The 23,836-nt window shown below is 39.0% G+C and overlaps 2 long non-coding RNA genes across 6 annotated transcripts in view; one reads left to right on the top strand and one right to left on the bottom strand.

Moving 5' to 3' along the window:
* The window catches only part of LOC123573636 (uncharacterized), a 180,859-nt gene that overhangs the window by 23,363 nt on the left and 133,660 nt on the right, over positions 1-23,836 (bottom strand). For 4 of the 5 annotated variants that reach the window (XR_012435141.1, XR_010587025.1, XR_012435144.1 and 1 more), the window contains one exon: positions 3,671-3,728. The exons of the other annotated variant lie outside the window; for it this stretch is intronic. This is a non-coding gene — a long non-coding RNA (uncharacterized lncRNA). The remainder of the gene's footprint in view (positions 1-3,670; positions 3,729-23,836) is intronic. 5 annotated transcript variants of the gene reach the window in all.
* On the top strand, positions 15,870-22,239 carry LOC123573637 (uncharacterized). Its single transcript, XR_006698327.2, has 4 exons — positions 15,870-16,728; positions 18,007-18,125; positions 20,117-20,229; positions 21,383-22,239. It is a non-coding gene; the product is annotated as an uncharacterized lncRNA (long non-coding RNA).

The following is a 23,836-nucleotide window of genomic DNA, read 5'->3' as shown; positions in this document are numbered from 1 at the left end:
CTTCACTTCATATCTCCATGAGTTCAGTTGTTTTAATTTTGAGCTCCCACAAATAAGTGAGAACATACAAAATTTGTCTTTCTGTGCTGGCTTATTTTATTTAACATAATGACCTCTGGTTCCATCCATGTTCTTACAAATGACAGGATCACATTCCTTTATATGGCTGAATAATACTCCGTTGTGTATGTTTATCACATTTTCTTTATCCATTCATCTGCTGATGAACCCTTAGGTTGCTTCCAAATCTTGGCTATTGTGAATAGTATTGCAATAAACATGAGAGTGCAGAAATCACTTCAATACTCTGATTTCCTTTCTTTGGGATATAAACCTATCAGTGGGATTGCTGGCTCATATGGTAGCTCTATTTTTAGTTTTTTGAGGAACCTCCAAACTGTTCTCCACAATGGTTGTATTAATTTACATTCCCACCAACAGTGTATGGGGGTTCTGTTTTCTCCACATTTCTGCCAGCATTGATTATTGCCTATCTTTTGATAAAAGACACTTTAACTTGGGTGAGATGATATCTCATTTTCATAAGCCTGTTTGTCATCTGTATGTCTTTTTTCTTTTCTTTTCTTTTCCTCTTTTTAGATGGAGTTTTGCTCTATCGCCCAGGCTGGAGTGCAGTGGCATGATCTCAGCTCACTGCAACCTCTGCTTTCCGGGTCCAAGCGATTCTCCTGTCTCAGCCTCCCAGGTAGCTGGGATTACAGGTGCCCACCACCACATCTGGCTAATTTTTGTATTTTTAGTAGAGATGGGGTTTCACTACTTTGGCCAAGCTGGTCTTGAACTCCTGACCTCAAGTTATCTGCCTGCCTTGGCCTCCCAAAGTGCTGGGATTACAGGCATGAGCCACCGTGCCTGGCCTATATGTCTTCTTTTGAGAAAGTTTGCTGATTTAAAAATCAGATTATTACCTCTAAGATTTTTTTGTTGTTATCAATTCTTTGGAATGTTCTAAATAGTCAATCATGTCATCTGCCAAAAAAAAATTTGATTTCTCCTTTCCCAATCTGTGTATCTTTTATTTCCTTTTCTTGTCTTACTGCATTTTCTAGGACTTCCAGTAAGATGTTGAATAGGAGAGGAGACATTTTTGTCTTGATCTGGTCCTAGGGAGAAGTAATCTGTTTCTCATCATTAAGTATGATGTTAGCCATATTTTTTTTAATAGATGTTCTTTATCGAGTTGAAGAAGCTGTCTCTATTCTTAGTTTTCTGAGAGTTTTTATTTTGAGTAGGTGTTGTATTTTGTCAAGTTTTTTTTTTTGCATCAGCTGATGTGACCATATAATTTTTCATCTTTAGCCTATTAATGTAATTAGTTAGATGAAATGATTGTCAAATGTTGAAGCAGCCTTGCATACCTGCTATAAATCCCACTTGCTTGTGATACATAATTTTTTATATATATTGTTGGATATGATTTGCTAATATTTTGTTGAGAAGTTTTGCATCTATGTTTATGAAATATATTAGTCTGTAGTTTTCCCTACTTGTAATGTCTTTATCTGGTTTGGTATTAGGGAAATGGTGGCTTAATAAAATAAACTAGGAAGTGTTCCCTTCACTTTCAGTTTCTGGAAGAGATTGTACAGAACTGGTGTTATTTATCCCTTAAATATTTGATAGAATTTGCAGTGAAACTATCTGTGTCTGGTGCTTTCTTTTTTTCAGTTATTGGTTATTGATTTAATTTCTTTAGTAGATACAGTCTGTGATGGCTAATTTTATGTGTCAACTTGGCTAGATCATGGTATGCCCAGATATTTGTTCAAACATTATTCTGAGTGTTTTCATGAAAGTGTTTTTAATGAGATTAAAGTTACATCTATGAACTTTAAGGAAGGCAAATTGTCCTCCAAAGCATCATCTAATCAGCTGAAGGGTTGAATAGAACAAAAAAACTGCCTACCCTAATTGAAGCAAGAGAGAGTTCTTCATCATACTGCCTTTGGATCTCACCTGCAGCACTGGTTCTTCCTGGTTCTATGTCAGATGACAATCAGACTAGAATGGCAGCATCAACTTTCCTGGGTCTCTAGCCTTCTTCCCCTCTTTGCAGATTTTGGACTTACCAGGCCCCATAATTCTGTGAGCTAACCTTATAATCAATCAGTCTCTTCTCTCTCTCTCTCTCTGTCTGTCTCTCTCCCTCCATAACAAAGTTCAGGATAGTCCTATGTATACACACATGTTATATAGGACTATTCAGATTATCTATTTCTTCCTATGTAAGTTTTGGTAGTTGTGGTCTTTCAAGGAATTAGTCCATCTGATCTAAGTGATCAAATTTATGGGCATAGAGTTGTTAATACTATTCCTTAATTATCATTTTAATGTCCATGGGATCAGTAGTTATGATCTCTCTTTCATTTCGGATATTGTCAATTTATGTCTTTTCTCTTTTATTCTTGGTTAGCTGGGCTAGTCTGTTTTATTGATCTTTCCAATGAACCAGCTTTTAGTTTCATTAATTTCTCTATTGATTTCCTGTTTTCAATTTCATTGATTTTTGCTTTAATTTTTATTATTTTGTTGTTGTTGTTGCTTTAGGTATAAATTGCTTTCTTTTTCTAGTTTCCTAAGGTGGAAACTTAGACTATTGATTTTAGATCCTTCTTCTTTTCTTTTCTTTTCTCTTTCTTTCTTTCTTTCTTTCTTTCTTTCTTTCTTTCTTTCTTTCTTTCTTTCTTTTTTTTTTTTGACAGGGTTTGGCTCTGTCATCCAGACTAGAGTGCAGTGGCACAATCTTGGCTCACTGTAACCTGCATCACCCAGACTCAACCATCCTCACATCTCAGCCTCCCAAGTAGTTGAGACTATAGGTGTGCACCACTGCCCCAGCTAGTTTCTGTATTTTTAGTAGAGATGAGGTTTTACCGTGTTGCCCAGGCTGGTCTTGAACTCCTGGGCTCAAGTGACCTGCGCACCTCAGCCTCCCAAAGTACTGAGATTACAGGTATAAGTCACTGTGTCTGGCCTCCATTTTTTCTAATATATGCATTCAGTACTATAAATCTCCATGTAATTATTGCTTTTGCTGGATCCCACAAATTTTGATAAGTTGTATTTTTAATTTTCATTTGGTGCAAAATATTTTAAAATTTCTCTTGAGACTTCTTATTTGACTCATCTGTTACTTAGAAGTATGTCATTTAATATCTAAATATTTTGGAATATTATAACTATCTCTCTGTTACTGATTTCAGATTTAATTCCACTCTAGTCTGAGAGCATACTTTGTATGATTTCTACTCATTACTCATTTAAATGTGTTTAGGTGTGTTTTATGGCCCAGAATGTGGTTTATGTGGGTGAATGTTTTATGTAAGCCACCAATTCAATTTTAATTTTAAAAAATTAAAAGAGAGTCAATGTGAATTTACAGATTTAACAAGGTAAATGGAAGTTGAAATAGGATTATGTTAAGGGTTAACAGGATTTAGGATACTGTTACATTAGTTGACTACAGTATAGAGGAGCAGTCCCCAACCTTTTTGGCACCAAGGAGTGGTTTCAAAGAAGACAATTTTTCCATGAATCACTGAGGAGCGGGGGATGGCTTCGGGATGATTCGAGTGCATTAAATTTATTGTGCATTTTATTTTAGTTATTATTACATTGTAATATATAATGAAATAATTATACAACTCACCATAATGTAGAATCAGTGGGAGGCTTGAGCTTGTTTTCCTGTAGCAAGACCATCCCATCTGGGGGTGATGGGAGACAGTGACAGATCATTAGGCATTAGAGCCTCATAAGAGGTGTGCAGTGCAACAGGCCAGGCACGGTGGCTCACACCTGTAATCCCAGCAATTTGGGAGGCCAAAGCAGGCAGATAATTTGAGGTCGGGAGTTTGAGACCAGCCTGGTCAACATGGTGAAACCCTGTCTCTACTAAAAATACAAAAAAAATTACAAAAAATACAAAAAAATTTAGCCGGGCATGGTGGTGCATGTCTGTAGTCCCAGCAATCTATTTTGTTGTTGTTTGTTTATTTTTTGGTTGGCAGCATCAACTTGTAAATATCTAGTATATTACCTATCCTCATATGTTCAATGACAATTTTGCAACAGGGATGATGAAAATGATGGTTAATTCTTAGTGGTGACATAGGTTACAGGTGACTTGTCTTCACCAGGACTTCTTATTCCTATGGCATTCCAGTCCTCAGAAAAAGAAAATTCTAGCAGGAATAATCCAACCTTTGGCTACATTTGTGGCAGGGCCAGCTTCCAGTGGGTTTGGCTGGCTGTCCTGGCTGGGCCTTTCATCTCCAAGGTCTCTAAGCAGACTGGCTTGCGTCCTCACCCATGCAGACTCAGTGCTGGGAAAACAGACTTAAATCCTTTGTGTAAGTTCAGCCAGAGATTCCACAAAATGGACTCAGGATCTATTTGTAAAGACTCTTTTAAAAAATGAATCTCGTTCTGTAAGATTTTTAGCAGCTCCTGTTACCATTGTTAATGAGTAAAAGAGTATCATACACACGCAATTATATCTCTCATCGGTGCCAAATGTCCTACTTTACCCCGACTCCCTAGAAATTGAAAGCTGCTCCTTTGGAACATGAGTTGGAACATGAAACCTGCTATGGCTTATACTGCCATGGGGATAAGGAGATGAGGAGTGCAGGTGTGGAGCTTTACGCAGTCTCTTGACCCTGTGGCTGACTGACAGGGGACTGTTCTGGCCAAAGCGAGAGGTGACGGGTCACACTTAATCCTGCCCTTCTCCCAGCTTCAGCACTGAGAAGGCTGAACATCTTCCCCTCTCCACTCCCAAAACTTTTTCCTTAGGAACCAAGACATTAAGAACATTTTGCAGGATGATAAATTAAATGAACTGAGGTAGGTCAACTGGGATGAATTAATGACATAATTTATGGAATAAAATAGAATCCAGGTAAACAGGAGGAGAGTTTTTTCCAAGTGTCCCCACAGAAACTAATGTTTCTTCTTCTCCTCAGTCTATCATTAAATTCCTGGTACTGCCAACCTGAGAAGAATTTGTATGAGGACCAGTAAGTCAGATGGTGGTGGCAGGCTACTTGGGGCTGGCTTCACTTTGTTTTGCTTTCCCAAGAAAACAAAGCAATAAGAAAGGCAGCAGGCTGTGCTGGAGTGTATGCAAGAACCTTCAGTCCCAGACCAGGCTCTGCCACTCACAGCCTTCTTTGAATCTCAGGTTCCTTTGTTTCTAAAATTGTTCACTTCCCAAAATGGTAAGATAGAATACAATATTTTATATTTTATAGAAGTCAGAGTTTATGGAATGTTTTATGTATATTTAATCCTTACAACATGTAAAGAAGGTACTATTGTCTTTATATAATAGAAATGAAACATAGGAGAACCTATGTATCTTATCCAAGATATGTAACAGTGAAATTAAGCTGGAAGCCGATTTAGATCTCTAAACTCTGAGTTCAGTGTGGGCTTTTCTCTTCCTCCTTTTTGTGAGTTAGATTTATTATTATTAGTATTATTATTGGGATAAAATACACATAACAGAAAATTTACCATTTTAACCATTTTTAAGCATGCTGTTCAGTGGCATTAGGTACATTCGCATTGTTCTGCCACCCTCACCACCATCCATCTACAGAATTTTTTCATCACCCCAAATTAAAACTCCATACCCATTAAACACTAACCCTTCCTTCTCCTCTCCCTGACCTCCTGGCAACCACCATTCTATTTTTGTCTCTATGGCTACTCTAGGTGCCTTATATAAGTGGAATCCTACAGAATCTGCCTTTTTGTGACTGTTTCATTTTCACTTAGTATAATGTCCTCAAGATTCATCCATGTTGTAGCATGTATCAGAATCTGCTTTCATTTTAACGGTGAATGATATTGCGTCATATATTCCAATGTGGTTTATATTACATTGTGTTTGTCCATTCATTTGTCAATGGACATTTGAGTTATTTCCATCGTTTGGCTATTGTAAGTAATGCTGCTAAAATATGGTCTACAAATAACTGTTCAAGTCCCTGCTTTCACTGCTTTTGGGTATACACCCAGAAGTGACATTGCTGGATCATATGATAATTCTACATTTAATGTTTTTATTTCTCCTTTTAAAATAGGTAAAGTCAGCTGATAAAAATAATTTCCCGCTTCTTGTTACTTATATCGGAAACTACCTGTTATTCTTTTTTAAAAAAATGGTTATGTTATCCATTTGACGCTGCAGCCTAGCTGTGTCATTTAACTTCCAGTGATAAAAGCCATACCTTGTATTTATTTTGTGCTCTGCTTCTGCACGCAAAGCATCACATCAAAGTTATCTCATATACCTTTTCAAGGTTTATGAGAAGAGGATCCAAGGCAGCTATTATTAACTCCATTTTACAAATGACAGAAATAAGGTTCAAAAGGTTAAGAGATTTTCTTCAGTGAGATTATAGTAGTAATAAAATGAAAATCCAACTTTCTAACTCTTCATTTAAAGTTTATTCACACAAGTTTTCTGTATACTTAAATGGAATATATTGTCAGATAGTTAATTTGATTTTTATTTGATACTTGTAAACTTAGAAAAGTCTCCAACTTTCCATGCCTGTTTCCTCATCTATAAAATGACAGGGATACTACTAACCTCTAAGGAATGTATAAGGAATTACCCAACACAAATAGCAGCAAAGCAAGTCACAAAATTGGGGAGTTCTAGGAAATCATTAACGACTCAATTATATAATTATTTAGTGAATATTACTAAAGCAGAATCTTAAATGAAAGTGCTGAAATTGTTTCCCTGAAATTTCAATGTGATGCTGAAAATTGGTTTGAAAACATGAGAGTTTGAAGAAAAATAAGTTAGGTAAACCTGAGAATGTTCTCACGGTTGTGTGCTTCTTCCATTCAAGTAGCAAGGCCTTGTCCTGTCTTGGGTGGGCTAATGGTTTAAGACAGATGTTAGGGATCTGGGCATTTTCATGCTTCAGGATCTTTGCTCATACCTTCTCTCTGATTTACATGCCTTTCCATCTCTCATGAATTTAACTTTCACGTCCCTCTCAATGTGACATCTTATCCACTATGACTTCTCTGTTCCCTTATCCTAATTGTTCCTTCCTCTGTGCTCCCAATCCATATGTGTTTTCTTCAGCATATGTCCTTTTTTTTTTTTTTTTGAGATGAGGTCTCATTTCATCACCCAGGCTGGAGTGCAGTGACTCGATCTTAGCTCACTGAAGCCTCTGTCTCCCAGGTGTATGCGATTCACCTGCCTCAGCCTCCCGAGTAGCTGGGATTACAGGTATGAGCCACCACACCTGGCTAATTTTTGTATTTTTAGTAGAAATGGGGTTTCGCCATGTTGCTCAGGCTGGTCTCAAAACTCCGAGCCTCAAGTGATCCTCCCGCCTCCGTGTCCCAGAGTGCTGGGATTACAGGTGTGAGCCACCATGCCCGGCCAGCATATGTACTTATAAGATCATGTTTTAGTTTGTGGTTTTTCTCTCTCTTCTCCTTTAGTCTGTGAGCACTTTGTGGGCAGCCTCCATCTCATTCATTGTTTCCTTGATGCTCCTGATGGTGCCCAGCATATAATGCACACTCAAAACGTATTTGCTAAATTTTAAAAGGTAAAATCGTATGAACAAACAAAGAAGACAAGATTGGTTTTCCAGGGCATGCAAGTCCTAGCACTAACACAGGAGTCTTCTTCCCCTTGCAAAAGTAATGCCCTTGTTCTCTCCCCTTTCTTCTTCCTCCTCAAGGTTGTTCTTAACATCACTCTGCTTCCTTTCATTTCAAATAGAGAACAAGGGTTAGAAATGAGGCACACTGATTTGGAAAGGCTGACCTCAGGCTTTCCAAAGTCAGGGAGGGTGATAAGATAGAAGGCAACATTATGCTGGAAACCTCCTAGCGGGTCCTTAACCCTGGAGCTAAGGGTGCTAAGAGCGATTTGGTTGCTGATATAGTCTTCTGGGTTGCATCAAAATTACCTGGGTATTTGAAAATGAAATGAAACAAAATAATAACAACAAAATTCTAGGGCCCTTATGGGGTCAGAATCTTTAGGGATGGGGCTGGGACCTTGGTGGGTTTAACAAGCCTTCCAACTAATTTTGAGGCACAGCCCAGTTTGGGATCAGTCTCTAACTTGTGCTATCTCTCTTTCAATTAATAGGTTCTGGGGTGTATTAGCAAAGAAGTTGTATTAGTCTGTTTTCACACTGCTATCAAAAACTGCCCTAGACTGGGTTATTTATAAAGAAAAGACGTTTAATTGATTCACAGTTCCACATGACTGGGGAGGTCTCAGGAAACTTACTATCATGGCAGAAGTCAAGTGGGAGCAAAGACCTTCTTCACATGGCATCAAGAGGGAGATAGCAAGAGCAGGGAGAACTGCCTTATAAAACCATCAGACCATATGAGAACTCACTATCATGAAAACAGCATGGGAGAAACTGCCCGCGTGATCCAGTCACCTCCCACCTGGTCCCTCCCTCAATATGTGAGGATTATGGGGATTACAATTCAAGATGAGATTTGGGTGGGGACACAGAGCCCACAAAGGGAGAATAGAGAAAGGGGGTTCTGGAAAACTTCAGGGGGTGGCTGAAATATGGAAGGGAAGTCCTTAGTTTTAGTGGCTAGGAGGAAAGGGAAGTTGTAATGGCTCACCATGTAACTGATGAGAAAAGTGAATGTTAGCCAAGGACACAGAGGAGGGAGCAGAGCTGGGATTCCAATCCAGGCCTGTCCCATATCTGTTACAGAGGCCTGCCTTGCATCTGGTGAGCAGATATACATACATATTTAGAAGCTATCAGTGTTGTAAAACTGAATTTCAAAGAGTGTTAAACTAACAATAATGTCCAGGTGACAAGAGAAAAAAGAAAACTGGAGGAAAGACTAAACCAACTACACCCACAAAGCCCATGGAGGCCATTTTCCAAGGTTCCTTTTTGGCTTCTGTGGGCTGGTCTCGGGTCCTATAGTCATAAAATGAAGATAATACTTATATACTTCTTCACAACACTGCAGTGAAAATTAGTTTTTGTTTATTGTGTCCTTTGAACATTAAAAGCTCTGTGTGAGAGCTAAATATCATCATCATTCTATATTTATTGATTCTATTCCACAGCTCTAGAACTATAAATTCTGTGAGATCCCTTTTTATTTTCTGTTATTTTTAACTATGTCAAAACCAGGAACTTGTGGAATGTCTTGAGCTTTCCTAACTGTAAGTGGTTTGAAGGATTTCATTGCTGGCTGGATTCGAGGGCGGGGAGGGAAGAAAGCATGTGTGAACAGAAACTCCAAGCATTCTGAGGTCTGCCCCTCAACCTGGAGTGCTGCTGCTGTCTCAGCATTGGTTGTGACCTCGGGTTGTTGTACTGTATATTTGTAACCTCAGAACTCCTGGCCTTTCAACTCTTCCTCACCACCGCCCTTCCCTTCCTCCTCCACTTCTACCCACAGCACACAATCCTGGTGAATTTGAGATGTTGGAGGAGGATGAAAATTTATTTTTTAAGCTGTATTTGGCAGTTTAAACACTGCTTTATGGAAGCACTAACTGTGAAATCTCTGCTCTTTAAAAAGCCGATCCTTACCCTTTGCAAGAGACAGTGATATATCATGAAAGAGTGAATCGTTTTGGGTTCTACAGAAGCAGTAAAATTAAATACTACTTTCAAGACAATAGTAAAAATATTACCTGTCCTTAAGTAAGCAAACAAATATATATAAAACAATATAATCTGTCAAGGCAATTCTTCCTTTAAAAAATAGGACTAAATGCAAAAGTACATTTCATTGGAAAGTTTTAAGCTTTGGTTACTGTTCTGTCCCGCCTTCTACCTCAATTTCTTCAAGCTGGCTAATTCCCCACTGTATGCCTGCCCTCAGCTGAGATGAGAAGCTGGGGCAGTTTGTTCCCAGCATCCAAGGGTCCAACTGCCTCTTGTTCCGCTGAGTTTCTTCTGTCACTCCGTTCCTGTTAGTCACAAACGAGTGTTGCCCCAGATACTTTCCATTTGTTTATTCTCCAATTTGCATTGGGAGGTAATGGGAGAGCTGAAGGGATGTCCTGAAGTTATCAGGCGAACACCATAGAGAGGTCAAAAGCTGATAAATGATGCATGCATTGCGTTGCGGTGCTCGGCCGGCCAGGGAGATCAGGCAGTTTTATGAACATGTATGTATGTTACTGTGAGCGTGTTGATATACAGGAATATGTGTTATATATTCCAAACGCTCCACTGAGTGCTCTTGCGTGCATTTTGTGCGCACACAGCCTAAGCTGGAGTCAGCTCTCAGATGATTAATGACGTCACACCTGGCCCAGTCCCTGCCTAAGTGGGTGCAGGACGGTGGACAAAGCCCTCCTCTCCTGAGGTTTGAACAAAATCAAGCAAACGGTTGTCGTATTTGTCCTTATTTTGTGGGGAAACAAAGGTTGGTTTGACTGAGGCAAGAGAAAATATGAGAGGGGGAAGATGAAGAGTCGCTGGTGTCCCAGTCTTGGGCTCAGCAAGGACGCCCTCCTGCAACTGTCTGCCTGTTTCCATGGGCTCCAGGGCGCAGGAAATGCCTCATGGAGAACTTTCTGGAAGATGTCCAGGAGAAGCCCGTCTCTCAAAGGCTGTCTGGGAACCCAGGTGACTATCTGCAGAAGAATGTTTTTTGGGGCGCAAGCCTCCTCACCTGGGCACTGGGGACTGCAGGGCTCCTATTGGAAGCTACTCCAACCTCACGGTGTTTCCACGCCTGGCTGTGGGTTTTCAGGTTTCTATCTTGAGAAATGAAAATCCTCCTGATAAGAGTTAGGATTTTCCCCTCCAATAGCAAAGGCAACGCGTCTCCCTGGGGCCCCCGCCGCCTGCCTCAGTAGACCCCTCCCTGACAGCCGCCTGTCCCCAGGGACTCCGGGATCCCCTATGACCCCGCCAGCCCCGCACCTTTGCCGGGTCACTCTGGCCTTGTGCCCTATGGCGCCCACACTTCTTCAGCCCTTTTGCTCTCGCACAGACAGATTCAAAAAAAAAAAAAAAATCTTTACAAGGCCAAAACCTTGAAGTCGATTTCTTGGAAGACCTGAGCTAACATACACTGTTTAAGAGGATGCTTTCAACAATGCTGAATTCAAGCTTTAGCTCTCAGCTAATTACAAGCAAGGTAATTAACCTCCCTACGTCTCAGATTACTCATCTATAAATTGGGAATAATTTTAGTATATTTCTCATAAAATTGTTGTGACTGATAAATGAGAGAATGCCTATAAATCGAATAACACAGTTTCTGGCACTTAGTAAATACTCATGGCTTGTTATTATTTATGAAGTTAACATTATTTTTGGGGTTCTTTATTACAATGTACTTCAAGATTCTACGTAAAATATAGTTGAAGCTCTGATAACGTTGGTGTGAGAATAACACTTTTTAGGGTAAATTCTGGGATATTTTTCATATTTTTACTGGAAGTGCATGCCTAGGACATGATTTCACCGACCATATTAGCAACTCTTGGTATCCAGAAATGCCTTTGAGTGTGGTTTTAAGGACTTGGGCTACCTTTTGATATTGTGGTATTCTAATGTCCTCAGAGCTGGTATAGTCATAATCATGATGATATTCTCAGAGGTGAGTGATATACCTCAAACATGCTTTTACTTTGGTTTCTATACTCCAGTCTTGTTTGTGGTGGACAGATACTGCTCATCTTCAAACACTTCATTATAGATAATTTCTGATCCAGTAATGATTAATTTCAGTCTTAACTGTGGTTCATTTTCTAAATTTCTCAGTGTCCACTGAGATCCCCAGTGTTGAAGGCATTGTATCCTGGATGTGTTCTCTGTGTTACCGACACACGGAAAGCATGAAGCATGGAACGGCACATGTGAACAGAGAGAGGCCCGGGTGATGACAGGGTGGTCAGGAACAGAGATACTGCTTAAGAGGGACCCAAAGACCTCAGGCAGTGCCTGGGCTACCCTCTCAAATCTCCTCCATGGCTTCATGCCTCAGAACCCAAGACTCCTTTCAATGATTTTTTTTTTAATTAATTAATTTATTTTTAGATGGGGTATCACTCTGTTGCCCAAGTTGGACTGCATTAGTGCATTCTTGGCTCTCTGAAATCTCTGCCTTCGCCTGCCTCAGCCTCCTGAGTAGCTGGGACTACAGGCATGGCCACCATGCCTGGATAATTTTTGTATTTTTAGTAGAGACAGGGTTTCGTCATGTTGGCCAAGCTGCTCTCGAACTCATGAACTCTGTCCACCTCGGCCTCCCAAAGTTCTGGGATTACAGGTGTGAACCACCGAGTCCAGACTCGAAGATTTTTACTGGGTACTAACTAGCTGTGTGGGATGCACAGAGGCATGTGACATGGTCTTAGTATTCCGGGAATGTACAATGAGTTCATTTTTAAATGAAATCTAATAATTTGACTGAATAGAATAATTTCCACTGTTCCTATCAAGAGTCATCAGGCAAGGCAGTCACAGTTCTATTCTTGTTAATAGGGTGAACCTCCCTTGCCTGTCCTTAATTTCACAAAGTGTCATTCTGAGAAATGTCAAGAAGGCCTTATGGCAGCAAATTGTCCACAATCTCATGGGTCAGTTACCACTATCTAAAAGGCCTTTGATGCCCAGCATCCTGTGGCTGCTCTTCTAGAAAGTAGCTGTAGCTCCTACTTCAGAGACTGCCTCAAACCTGAGATAAGGTGGCGGCAGTGAAGAGGGAATAATAAAGTAAGAGGCTAGGAGTGATGATTGATGACAACTTTAGTGTCATGAAGGAAAAATCTTCATCTAGTGTCAGTAAATCTGTGGCCTTTGATGCTAGAGAATTAATAAGATGAGGAAGGAAAGAAAACGTTAACCCTCTGACAGTATAAAGGTAACACAATTATAAACAAATGAATGAATAAGTGTGTGTGTATAATATACACATTTAATATATTTGGTCTTCTGTGCCTAAGACCAAACAGCAGAATGACAATGATGACCCTCCTTAAATGCATGAAATTAAGTTGTATTGAAAGCCAGACATGATATATTGGGTGAAAGGAAGTGAAGTAAATAGGACTTTAGTGTGAGGTTTTATGTTTATTTGGCTAAGAGTTAGGCTGTGTTTACTGTTTCCTGTAGTTATAGATCAGAGGCAAAAATTTCCTCTTGTGTCCTTATTTTTGTTTCCTCTGTTGTTCTTGGATTTCCCTAGAGATTTCTTCTAAATAAGGCCTGAGATATTCAGATTACAGCTGTAATTCCCTGTTGTTATACAGAAGCTCTGTTGATGCAGTGGTAAGGTGTGGAAAAGAAGTTTTCTATAGTCCTAGGATTATGTCTCAGTCTTTTAGAGAGCCTGTGCCCCTGGGCTGTCATCTTCATATATGCTTCTTAGTTGTCCTCCCTCTCCCACTAAAATCCGAGGCTAGTAGAAGCTAAATTCAGGTGTTTCCCTTCCTCTAGATTGGTTAGACTCTGGTAAAATAATTTGCCTTGAAGGCAGGCCTTGTAAAGAAGACAGAAAGTTCTGGACATATTTAAAAATGGCTACCTTTTCCCTCCCTGTGTTAGAAGCATGAAGGGATTTTCTTCCTATACTCATGATGAGAACCTGGTGGGAGCTCCTAAAGATAAAACTTATGAAAGTATGGTCCCCTTCCCCCTGCAGTTTTTATCTCTCAAGTTTGTCCACACTTAGCCTCTAGCAAGTTGACAATTATAGTTTTCCTACCTCAGTTGATTCCTGTGGTGATTCCTGCTTCTGGGTTTCTATTCCTATAAATTGAGATTCTCTGTACCCAAATGTCTGTCTTTCAATTCTGGGGCGGCAGTTTGTCCTGTGATCTCTGTCCTCCCATGGATCTAAGAAAAGTTGTCGATGTTTAAGTTTGTTCAGCATTTTTCTTGTTGTGAGAATGGAAGTGACAACTCCCACTCTCCTTACATGCCAGACTGGAAACCAGGAGTTGAGATTAAGTTTTTACTGTATTTATTAATTACTGTTTAAGCTATGTTAATACACAATCTTTGGAGCTTGTTCTTGCAACATAGTCATCTGCTCTTTTGATCATAACTGTAAATTAAAGTTAGTTAGATCTATCTGGGAATTTTAGTAAAATCTAGATACAGCTACAGCAAATTCATGGTTTACAGAGAGGGTGAAATCACTTTCATGAGGTATGTTTGGATCACGTTATATTATCAATGAAATTCTCCCATTTTAAAAAATGACAAAATTAAGACCCAGGTAAATATTTCAAATAAAAATTGCACAGTATAACACGAAGGCCTGGCATATTCAGTGAGTGTTCCATTCACTTTGAATTTTAATATCACACATTTAATATAATTATATATAAACACAATAAAAAATTAAAAACTAATGTAATTTTATACTCATATTTTTATTTTCTTCATTTTTATGAATTTATAAGAATCCTTACTCTTCAATTTCCATTCAGTTCATCTCCTTACAAGCATTCGAACTTCAGTAAGGACATTTATAAGCATATGTCCATACTCATATTTATATATTAATTTATGCAGAATTAATGTAGAAACTCATCATCTTGGAAAAAATTAGAAGCTAGTTGTCTCTACATAGTGTATGTACTCACTAACAAAGTAAAGAAGTATAAATATATATGTATATGTGTGTGTGACACTTAGAACAGGGCCAGGTAGGTAGTGAATGCTAATAAGTTTAGGCATCATTATAATTTTGAGCAGCAGCAGCAGTAGCATTATAGCAATTTGTTCATACTTCAATATTCATTACATTGTTTTCAGTACAGGTTTTTAAACAACAAAATAATCCATTCCAAATTCTTTCATCATACTACTGTTGACTATACATCACAAAATTAATGTCAAAATGAGGATTTCATGGTTTACAGAGAAAGTATTTTGGTGACATATGTTTGGGTCACTCTATATTAGCAAACTTAATTCTCCAATGACATTGGTTAAATAGACTTTAAGATATTAAATTGTAAATTATAATTTTTTAAAATGTAATTTTGTCATACCTGACTTGGATGTCTCTAATATTTTCAGAAGATAGGTCAAATTGTGATATTATAAAGCCTGAATAAACACAGTAAAATGCTATAGCAAATATGGTATTCAAAATTAATCTGACATATACACATGTAGGTATGATTGGATGTATGTAACTGACATAAATGTATAATATTAAAATTGGTTTATATGTTTATATCTACAGTGTGTTTTGAAAATTAAATTTGTATGCACTGGGTCCCCCATCAAATAAGTTAGACATAATGGTAATTAAAGTAGATAACAATAACTTCCAAAGTTAATTAATTTACTTCTAGTAGGTAGCCTGTACATTGGGGAAATCTGGTTATGTGTTTTAGATTAGAAGCCTCCTTTGAGACACAGTCATCTGTGTGGGGTCAATGTTCTTTCTCATGCCTCTTTGTGCTTGGCTCCAACTGACAAGCATGTGTGAGAATCTGGTTCTGTCACTCAAAATGCCATTCCCTCACTTGGTATTTGGTATGCTCTAGTGTATTCTCCTTCCTCTTTTTTTTTTTTTCTTTTTCTTTTTGCTTTGGTAGGAGGTGCTTCATCCCATGCACAGATCTTCTCCTCATTCCAGTCTTATCACCCATATTTCAATGCCTTGCTGAAATCTACCCTCTATTTTCCAGAACCTTCCTTGCTTACCATGTCCCTTCCTTCTCTTTACTCCCAGAATACTCATTGTCTGTAGCACTGACTTTGAAACTTATTCAAAAACTACCAGAATTATTATTAAATAATTCAGTTGTTGTGTACATGTATATAAGAAACAAATCTTACATTTAGGAATAGTTTTGAGCATGTATATAGAAAATTATTCAGTAAATACTTATGAATTAGAAATGTTTTGAAAGTAATCTTTCATGTTTACTTCACCTATTGGACTAAAGTTATAATGAATTTTATTCTAAATTAGTTTGTGTTCTATAGATCTTCTATTCGTTTTTGGCAAATGAGAGGTTCTCGAGGCCAAGGAATGAGAGCTTCTTGTGACTCTTTCCTAGGGGCAGATTTTAGATTTCTCCCAAAATACATATTCTTTTTAAGTGGTCACTCTTTAGAGTTGGGGGTGTCAAGTCTATGTAGCATATCTGTCAGAAGAAATAATGCAAAATTTCCTCATATGAGAAGGAAAACGGATTTATCTTTGCAAGCCTCTAAGGAGCTAATTAATTCTTATAAATAGTATTTTTGTTACCATATCATGATTATTATCATTAGCCATCCTTATCCCTATTTAACATTTACTGACCACTTGTTATGTTCCAGACACTTAAGTAAAAGAAGTGTTGTAGAAAGAAGTAAAAACCAGGTTCTTGTCACATGACCAGGAAGAGTTAGGCGTGCAGACACTCTGAAGGGTGAGGAAAAATGGAATTTAGTTGGCAAAAAGTAAAAGGAAAAATAATTCTTCACAAAGCAAGAGAGAGTCCTGCTAGCAGGTTTCCTGCCTCACAGATTGAACCCCGGGTTCCCACCTAGGAACAGGAGAGCCCAGGTTCTTCCCCGCTGCCATGGGCTAGAACTTCCTGTGGCTCCACCCCATCTTCCCAGTGCGCATGCTGGTCGGAGATTCTCCCGCGACCTTCCCCCTTATCTTCCTCCTGCATTTATCAGAAGTGCTGAACGCTTGACTTGCCTTATCTTATTTGATCCTCACAACAAACTTTATGAGGTAGGCATTATTATCCCCATTTTCAAATGTGGAAACAGGCTCAGAAGGTTTGAGTAATTTGCTCAATGTCGCACAACTAGTAATTCGCAGTGTCGGGTCTGCCTGGCTCTAGAGCCTGAGCTCTTAAATGTTAGATCATTAGTTTAAAAGAAACTAGTGGATTATTTGAGGTTTTTTGATGGGAGAAATGCTGTATTACTAATCCCAGTGTTTTCAGTACAGTGTGCAAACCTGGCACATAATTTGTTGGATGAATGAAATCTTCCAGTAAAATAAACTATTATTAAAATAAGCATTTTTTCCCCTATCAATCACTAGAACCAGAAAAATACACTTTCTAAGATAATGTTTCCAGACTAGTCTGTTAGATTCCCTTCATCATGAGTACCTAGGGCTGCTTATTGAAAATACAGATTCCTGGGAATCATTTTCCCATACAATCTGTTTCAGTTATCTGAGGTAAGGAACAGGGAGTTTGCATTCTGAAACACGCTAAGATTTAAGAATTACTGCTGAATTAAGAAGCAGCCACTGTCATTTTGAAAATGATAGTTGTTTGTGAATTCAGATTCAGAGTCTAGTTATATATGGGATTACATTCATATCACTCAAAACAAAGGCTGAGGGGCAGTCAGGATCATGATCAGGCACCAGTTGACATTAGTAGTGATGAGAAACCCATTCCTCTGGGGGTCAGAGACATGGACACAGGGAAAGACTCATGCAGCAGCTGGGCCGTTTGCTCTGTTGTTTGTTTGTAAATTAATTAGACCAGTAGTGGGGTAAACGGCCCCTCTTGTTCTCAACTGTGAGCTAAAGGGCATCCTCTAGCCAGAAATACTGTTAGGCTCAAAGGTTGGGTGGGGGCAACAGTGAGGCCCAAAGACTCTTTCACCACAGAAGCCATTTGGTAGAAATTGAGAGTTTATGAAGACAGCAAATGAAAACAGTGTCCTGATAAAATATTCTGAAGAAATATCAGAAAATGTGTATGCTCTGACCACCACGGTTCTAAAGGGAAATAAAGAGCCAGAGTGAAGTATAAAAGCTGAAACAACAGGCATGTCCCTTGTTCAAACATTTGTGTATTGTTGAGGTCATCAGTCAGGAGTAATACTGCTGATAATTCTACGAACAAGGCAAGGGGACAGAGAAAGTCCTCCTTTAGGAGATGGAAAAAAATACAAATGTGAAAAAACAAAAGAGGAAAATTTGAGAGAGACAACAAAGAAGAAAATCTGGTTGCTGTGAGATTTCTTCTTCTTCTTTTTTTAAAAGATGCATCACTACCAGAAGTTGTCCAGAAGAACTGTGACCTTATGTTTTAATTAAATAATTTTTCATCCAGTTTTTTTCTTTGCATATAAGGAAACAGAATCCTGACATTTGATTGAATTGTAAGCATCTTCCTGCATCCTGTATATCTGAGATTAAACTTCAAAGAATCAACTTAGATCAACTTAAGGTCACAAAGGACTACAAACAAAAAATTTTAGAAAGGGGTCCCTAGACGCACTGAACATATTTCTGTTGAGACATTCCCCTTTCTAGGGGACTAAAAACATGCAGTTTACAGCTCTGGCTACAACCCTGAAGGTAAATATATGTTACATATATAACATATATGTAAATATATGTTACATATATAACATATATGTAAATATATGTTACATATATAACATATATGTAAATATGTGTTACATATATAACATATATGTGAATATGTGTTACATATATAACATATATGTGAATATGTGTTACATATATAACATATATGTGAATATGTGTTACATATATAACATATATGTGAATATGTGTTACATATATAACATATATGTGAATATGTGTTACATATATAACATATATGTGAATATGTGTTACATATATAACATATATGTGAATATGTGTTACATATATAACATATATGTAAATATACGTTACTCTAGGGAGCAGTGAAGAATTTGGCAGAAGCCTGTCGGGTAAATGGCCTTTCTTTAGGCCTGGAAGAGGTGCCAGCAGAGGCTACTGTCCCTGGAAATTTCCTTGTCCAGTACTCTAATATATGAGCATTCTTCAGGTCCATTTGGAACTTGCTTAAAAATTTCTTGGCAAAAATTATGGTCAGTGGTGTCAACTGCTTTTGCTTGTTATTTTATACCCTGAGGAGCAGTAGTTAGAACCACTGCTTAGAGGGACCAGGCTGAAAACACATTTAAGTGAAACAAGCCATGACCAAGAGTGTTAGCAAATACTCCTAGGAAATTCTGTGGAAAAATGGAGAACAGGGGCTAGCTCTGAAATCCCAGCAAATCTATATTCATGACTCAGTTCAGCTTCCCCTATCTTCCTTTTCTGATATCTAGGTGCAGCTATGACTGAAAAACAACATGATTGTGTTAAGAATCCTAAGGCATCTGCATCACGCTGCAACCAGACCCAGACATTGTAAATTCCAAGATAGGCCAGATCAAGATTACACGCATTCCTAGGTTTTCCTCTTCTTGTCTTCTTTCTGTCCCCACATTTTCACTTATCCTTTAAATCAGTGTATCAAGACCTAGTTATAAACATCCACCATATGCAGGTAGGCACCATATGGAGTCTCTGACCTCAGGGAAATTTAGAATGTACGAGGGAGTGCAAGAAATAACCAAGAGAAAAGCAATGTGGAATATATAGCCTGAGAGATGGCTCCAGGTGGTTAGCAAATGTGTTACTATGACTCCAGAGGAATTACAGATCAATGTGAAAGGAACTGTGCTGCTCTCCAGTTTGTGGAACAAGAAGTGACTTGAAAAACCATGAAGAGGAGGTTAGACTTAGCTAGTCAGAAGGGACAGGAGAGAAGACAGTTTAGGTGATAGGTACAGAGTGAGCAGAGGAATGCCAGTAGGTCAAGCCTTTATCTTCCCTTCCCTTACTTCTCTTTACCCCAAACTTAGTTTCCAAAGATGACTGGAAAATAATTGGAAACTGTTGCGGGGGGCGGGGTGGGGATGTAATGGCTGAATGGGGAAAACCAATTTTTTGTCCTTGTATTCTGGAAAGCCCTTTTGAGTCTGTGTTATTCACTCTGGATTCTGAACTATTAAGTTTTATACAGCTCTGCCCTGGGACTAGGGCAAGAAAAGCACCAACTCTACATTTTGGAGCAGGAATTAAATCTTACATAGGATATTAGATGGCTTTCAACTGAAAGCAACAGAAAACATAACTTAAAATGTCCTGAACAATAAAGGACATGTATTATCTCATGTAATAAAGAGGGCAGAGGTTGGGAATATTCTCCAAGGTTGGTTAAGACAGTGACTTGACACCACCATCAAGACCTAGGTTCTCTTCAGGTCTTCTCTCTGCCATCCCCTGAACACATTGCCTCTGTCCTCAGATCGGCTCTCCTGATGGTTGCGCGATGACTGCAGCAGTTTCAGATGTCCCATCAAGGCATGAAAAGATCCCAGATGGAAGATGCCATCTCCTCCTATGTGCCTCTTTGTCAGAGTAAAAAAGAGCCAAACTCTGTAAAATATTTGAAGAGATTTATTCTGAGTCAAATGTGAGGACCATGACCTATGACACAGGCCCAGGAGGTTCTGAGAATAGGTGCCCAAGGTGATTGGGCTTAAGCTTGGTTTTATATGTTTTAGGGAGACATAAGATATTAATCAGCACAAGTAAAATGTACATTGACTGGGTCCAGAACGGTGGGACAACTTGAAGCGGGTGTGCTTACAGGTCATAGGTGGATTCAAAGATTTTCTGATTGGCAATTGGTTGAAAAAGTTAAGTTATTATCTGAAGACTTGGAATCAGTAGAAAGGAGTGCCTGGGTTAGGATAAGGGGTTTGAGGGCCAAGACTTTTGTCATGCAGATGAAGACTACAGGTAGCAGGCTTCAGAGAGAATAGATTATAACTGTTTCTTATGAGACTTAAAAACATGCCAGACTCTTAGTAAAATCTCTCCTGGATCAGGGAAAAGACCTGGAAAGGGAAAGGGATATTCTACAGAATGCAGATTTTCCTCATAAGAGACAGCTTTGCAGGGCCATTTCAAAATATGTCACAGAAATGTATTTTGGGGTAATACGCTTCAGTTTATCTCAGGGCCTGCTATCTATTATGTTGGTATCTTTTGCTACAAAGAGTCTGTTTTGTCAGACTTAAGGCCTCTGTTTTAATGCTAATGCTGATCCACACAGTGGTGTGCCTGAATTCCACAGGGAGGAGGGTATAATGAGGTATGTCCAACCCCCCTTCCCACCAGGAGTTGAATTAGTTTTTCAGGTTTCTCTGGAATGCCCCTGGCTGAGAAGGGGGTCCATCAGTTGGTTGGGAGGCTTAGGATTTTACTTTTGGTGTACAAAAACCATTCTCATAAAGCCTCCAGCAGACCTCTCTTGATATATTCTTGCTGAGACCGAATCCTGTGTCCCTTACAGGTTTGCCTTGATTGTTTCAGCCTAATTAAAATTTACTTTCAAGTTACGTAGGAGTGAGGAGGACCACCAAACCAAACTAAGACTCGGAGAAAAAAATAAAAAAGGAAGAAGAAGAAAATGTCTGCTAGGTAGATGTGGTTTTAAAGTCTGCCCACAAATTCTCTGATACTCCTCCCACTTCAAAAAGTTGAACAATGTCCCCTCTGCCCCAAGGTGCCATGCCACTCAAACAGCCAATGGAAAGGCCCACGTGGCAAGAACTAAGGCTTCCTGCTAACAGGCAAGTGAGGAAGCCCAGTCAGCTGCCTGCAGTCCCGGCCCATGGAGAGCCTGACTGAAAGTGAGTGAGCAACCCTGAACTAGGACAACCCAGCAAGGCCCATCCTGAATTCCTGCCCACAAAAACTCTGAGCCAGTAAATGTTTGTTGTTTTAAAACACTAAGTTTTGAAGTAATAGATTAATTAGGTAACCAATTGAGACTACAGTATTCCTTCAGGGAACTTGAATAGTCATTCTGCATATGGGGAAATTGTACACATCTTAAAATTGCTGGACTAAAGTGAGAAGAGACTGTCTTGAGTCAGCTGGATAAAGTGGAAAAAAATGAATTTAGAAATCAATAGAATTCTGGCTTTGGCTTTGTCACTAAGAAACACTTATAAGTAATTTCACTTCTCTTGAAATTATCATCATTATCTATAACATAAAGGAACTGAGCTAAATGTTATCTGATGCCTCTTTAAGCTCTCAAACTCCACAGAATTATGAAATGCTTAAAATTCACTTTGTTTCACCTTAATTCAGAGCTTTGTTTCACTAGCTCTAGAATTAGATGCCTTGGGTTTAAATTGCATTTCAGTCACTTATTAAATAATTGTACTTGGCTGAGTGATGTTGCCATTTTAAAGCTCAGTTTCCCCGTAGATTCATTGAGAAGATCAAATAAGATGATGCAGATAAAGCTCTTAGTTTGTGGGGAAACTTAGTAAGTGCTTAATAAATACAGACACTTGTGTTTTCTATACTGTAGCAGCACATTTTGTAAAATAAAACAAAGTTGAAATGACAGAGCTAATTTTTATGTACTCTGTTGACAGTGTAGAGCTTAGTTGGCTTTTAACATTTTTATTATTATTTTATTTATTTATTATTATTATTTTTTTGAGACAGAGTCTTGCTCTGTTGCCTAGGCTGGAGTGCAGTGGCATGGTCTCGGCTCACTGCAACCCCCACCTTCCGAGTTCAAGCGATTCTCCTGCTTCCGCCTCCCCAGTAGCTGGGATTACAGGCACGTGCCACCAGGCCTGGCTAATTTTTGTATTTTTAGTAGAGACAGGGTTTCACTATGTTGGCCAGGCTGGTCTCGAACTCCTGACCTCGTGATCTGCCTGCCTCGGCCTCCCAAAGTGCTGGGATTATGAGCATGAGTCACTGCACCTGGCCTATTATTACCATTTTTTGAGATCTGGGTCTCTCTCTGTTGCCCAGGCTGAAGGGCAGTAGCATGATCATTGTTCATTGTAACCTTGAACTCATGGGCTCAAATAGTCCTCCCATCTTAGCCTCTTGAGTAGCTGGGACTACAGGTGCACACCACCATACCTAGCTTAACCTTTTATATTTTTTGTAGAGATGGGGTCTTACAATGTTGCTCAGGTCTTAAACTCCTGGCCTCAAGTGATTCTTTCACCTCAGCCTCCCAAAGTACTGGGATTATAGGCATGAGCCACCATGCCCAGTTTATTTGCTTTTATACAATCACTATGTAAAGTGCATTTTATAGGGATTTGAAGCACACTTTTATAATTCTAAAAGTTGTAGACATTTATATATGAAGTTTTGCCTTATGATTTATTGTTGGTGATATGCTGGATCAGGAAGCCAACCCCAAATTACAATCTCCTTCCTACAGGAAGGTACAGTCCGCTGTATGAAGATCTATTTTTATATGTGTTTCTAGGAATGCTTTGCAGCGGAAAGTTAGGTGGCCTAGACTTTCTTGGTTCTCCTGCAGAGTGCAGCCTGCAGTAAGTACTCCATTTTATTTGCTCAAGCTTGGTTTGTTTTTGTTTTTGCTTTTTTTTAGTGTAAGATAAATAGAAATCTAAGGCAGTTTCTGCTTGTGCCTAAGGGTCTGTTCTTTAAAAATTGAGATCATTGTCCACCAGATGCTCAGATCTGGTTCGGCCAGTTTGGAAGTCTTCCTCTTCAGGTCTCCCTAACTCTCAGCAGTCCTCTGACAGGTTGCTGCCTTCCTCATTTGCATCCATAATGCTAAGTTCCCTTTGGCCCAGGTCAGTATTCTGGGATGTTTCCAAAATGAATATCTGATGTTTCTGTTTGCTCTGGCACCTGCCAGTTTACTTGGGTAGGCCTCCAGTGTGGAACAGAACTAGAATATTGTGAGCTATCCATTTTTTTGCTGTACAGCCGGGGTCACCTGAGGCTCTAGACTGACTCTCCAGCTGGAAATACAGAGTATTCGGGAAGAATTCTTTGCCAATGGGCATGTGGTAGGCCTGGCGATTGAGAGTCAAAAGAGTCCAATTTCCTGTGCTCTCAGGTTTTGAATTTTTAAATAAAGCATTGTTTTGTGTGCTAAAATTTTAAAATATAAAGTAAGTTTTGTTGTTTCTCTTTTCTGTGTTTTTTTGCTGCCATCTAT

The sequence above is a fragment of the Macaca fascicularis genome, chromosome 5, assembly GCF_037993035.2.
Source record: "Macaca fascicularis isolate 582-1 chromosome 5, T2T-MFA8v1.1".
Taxonomy (NCBI): domain Eukaryota; kingdom Metazoa; phylum Chordata; class Mammalia; order Primates; family Cercopithecidae; genus Macaca; species Macaca fascicularis.
Note: the sequence above shows the minus strand (reverse complement) of the source record. Positions and strands in the feature narration are given on the sequence as shown.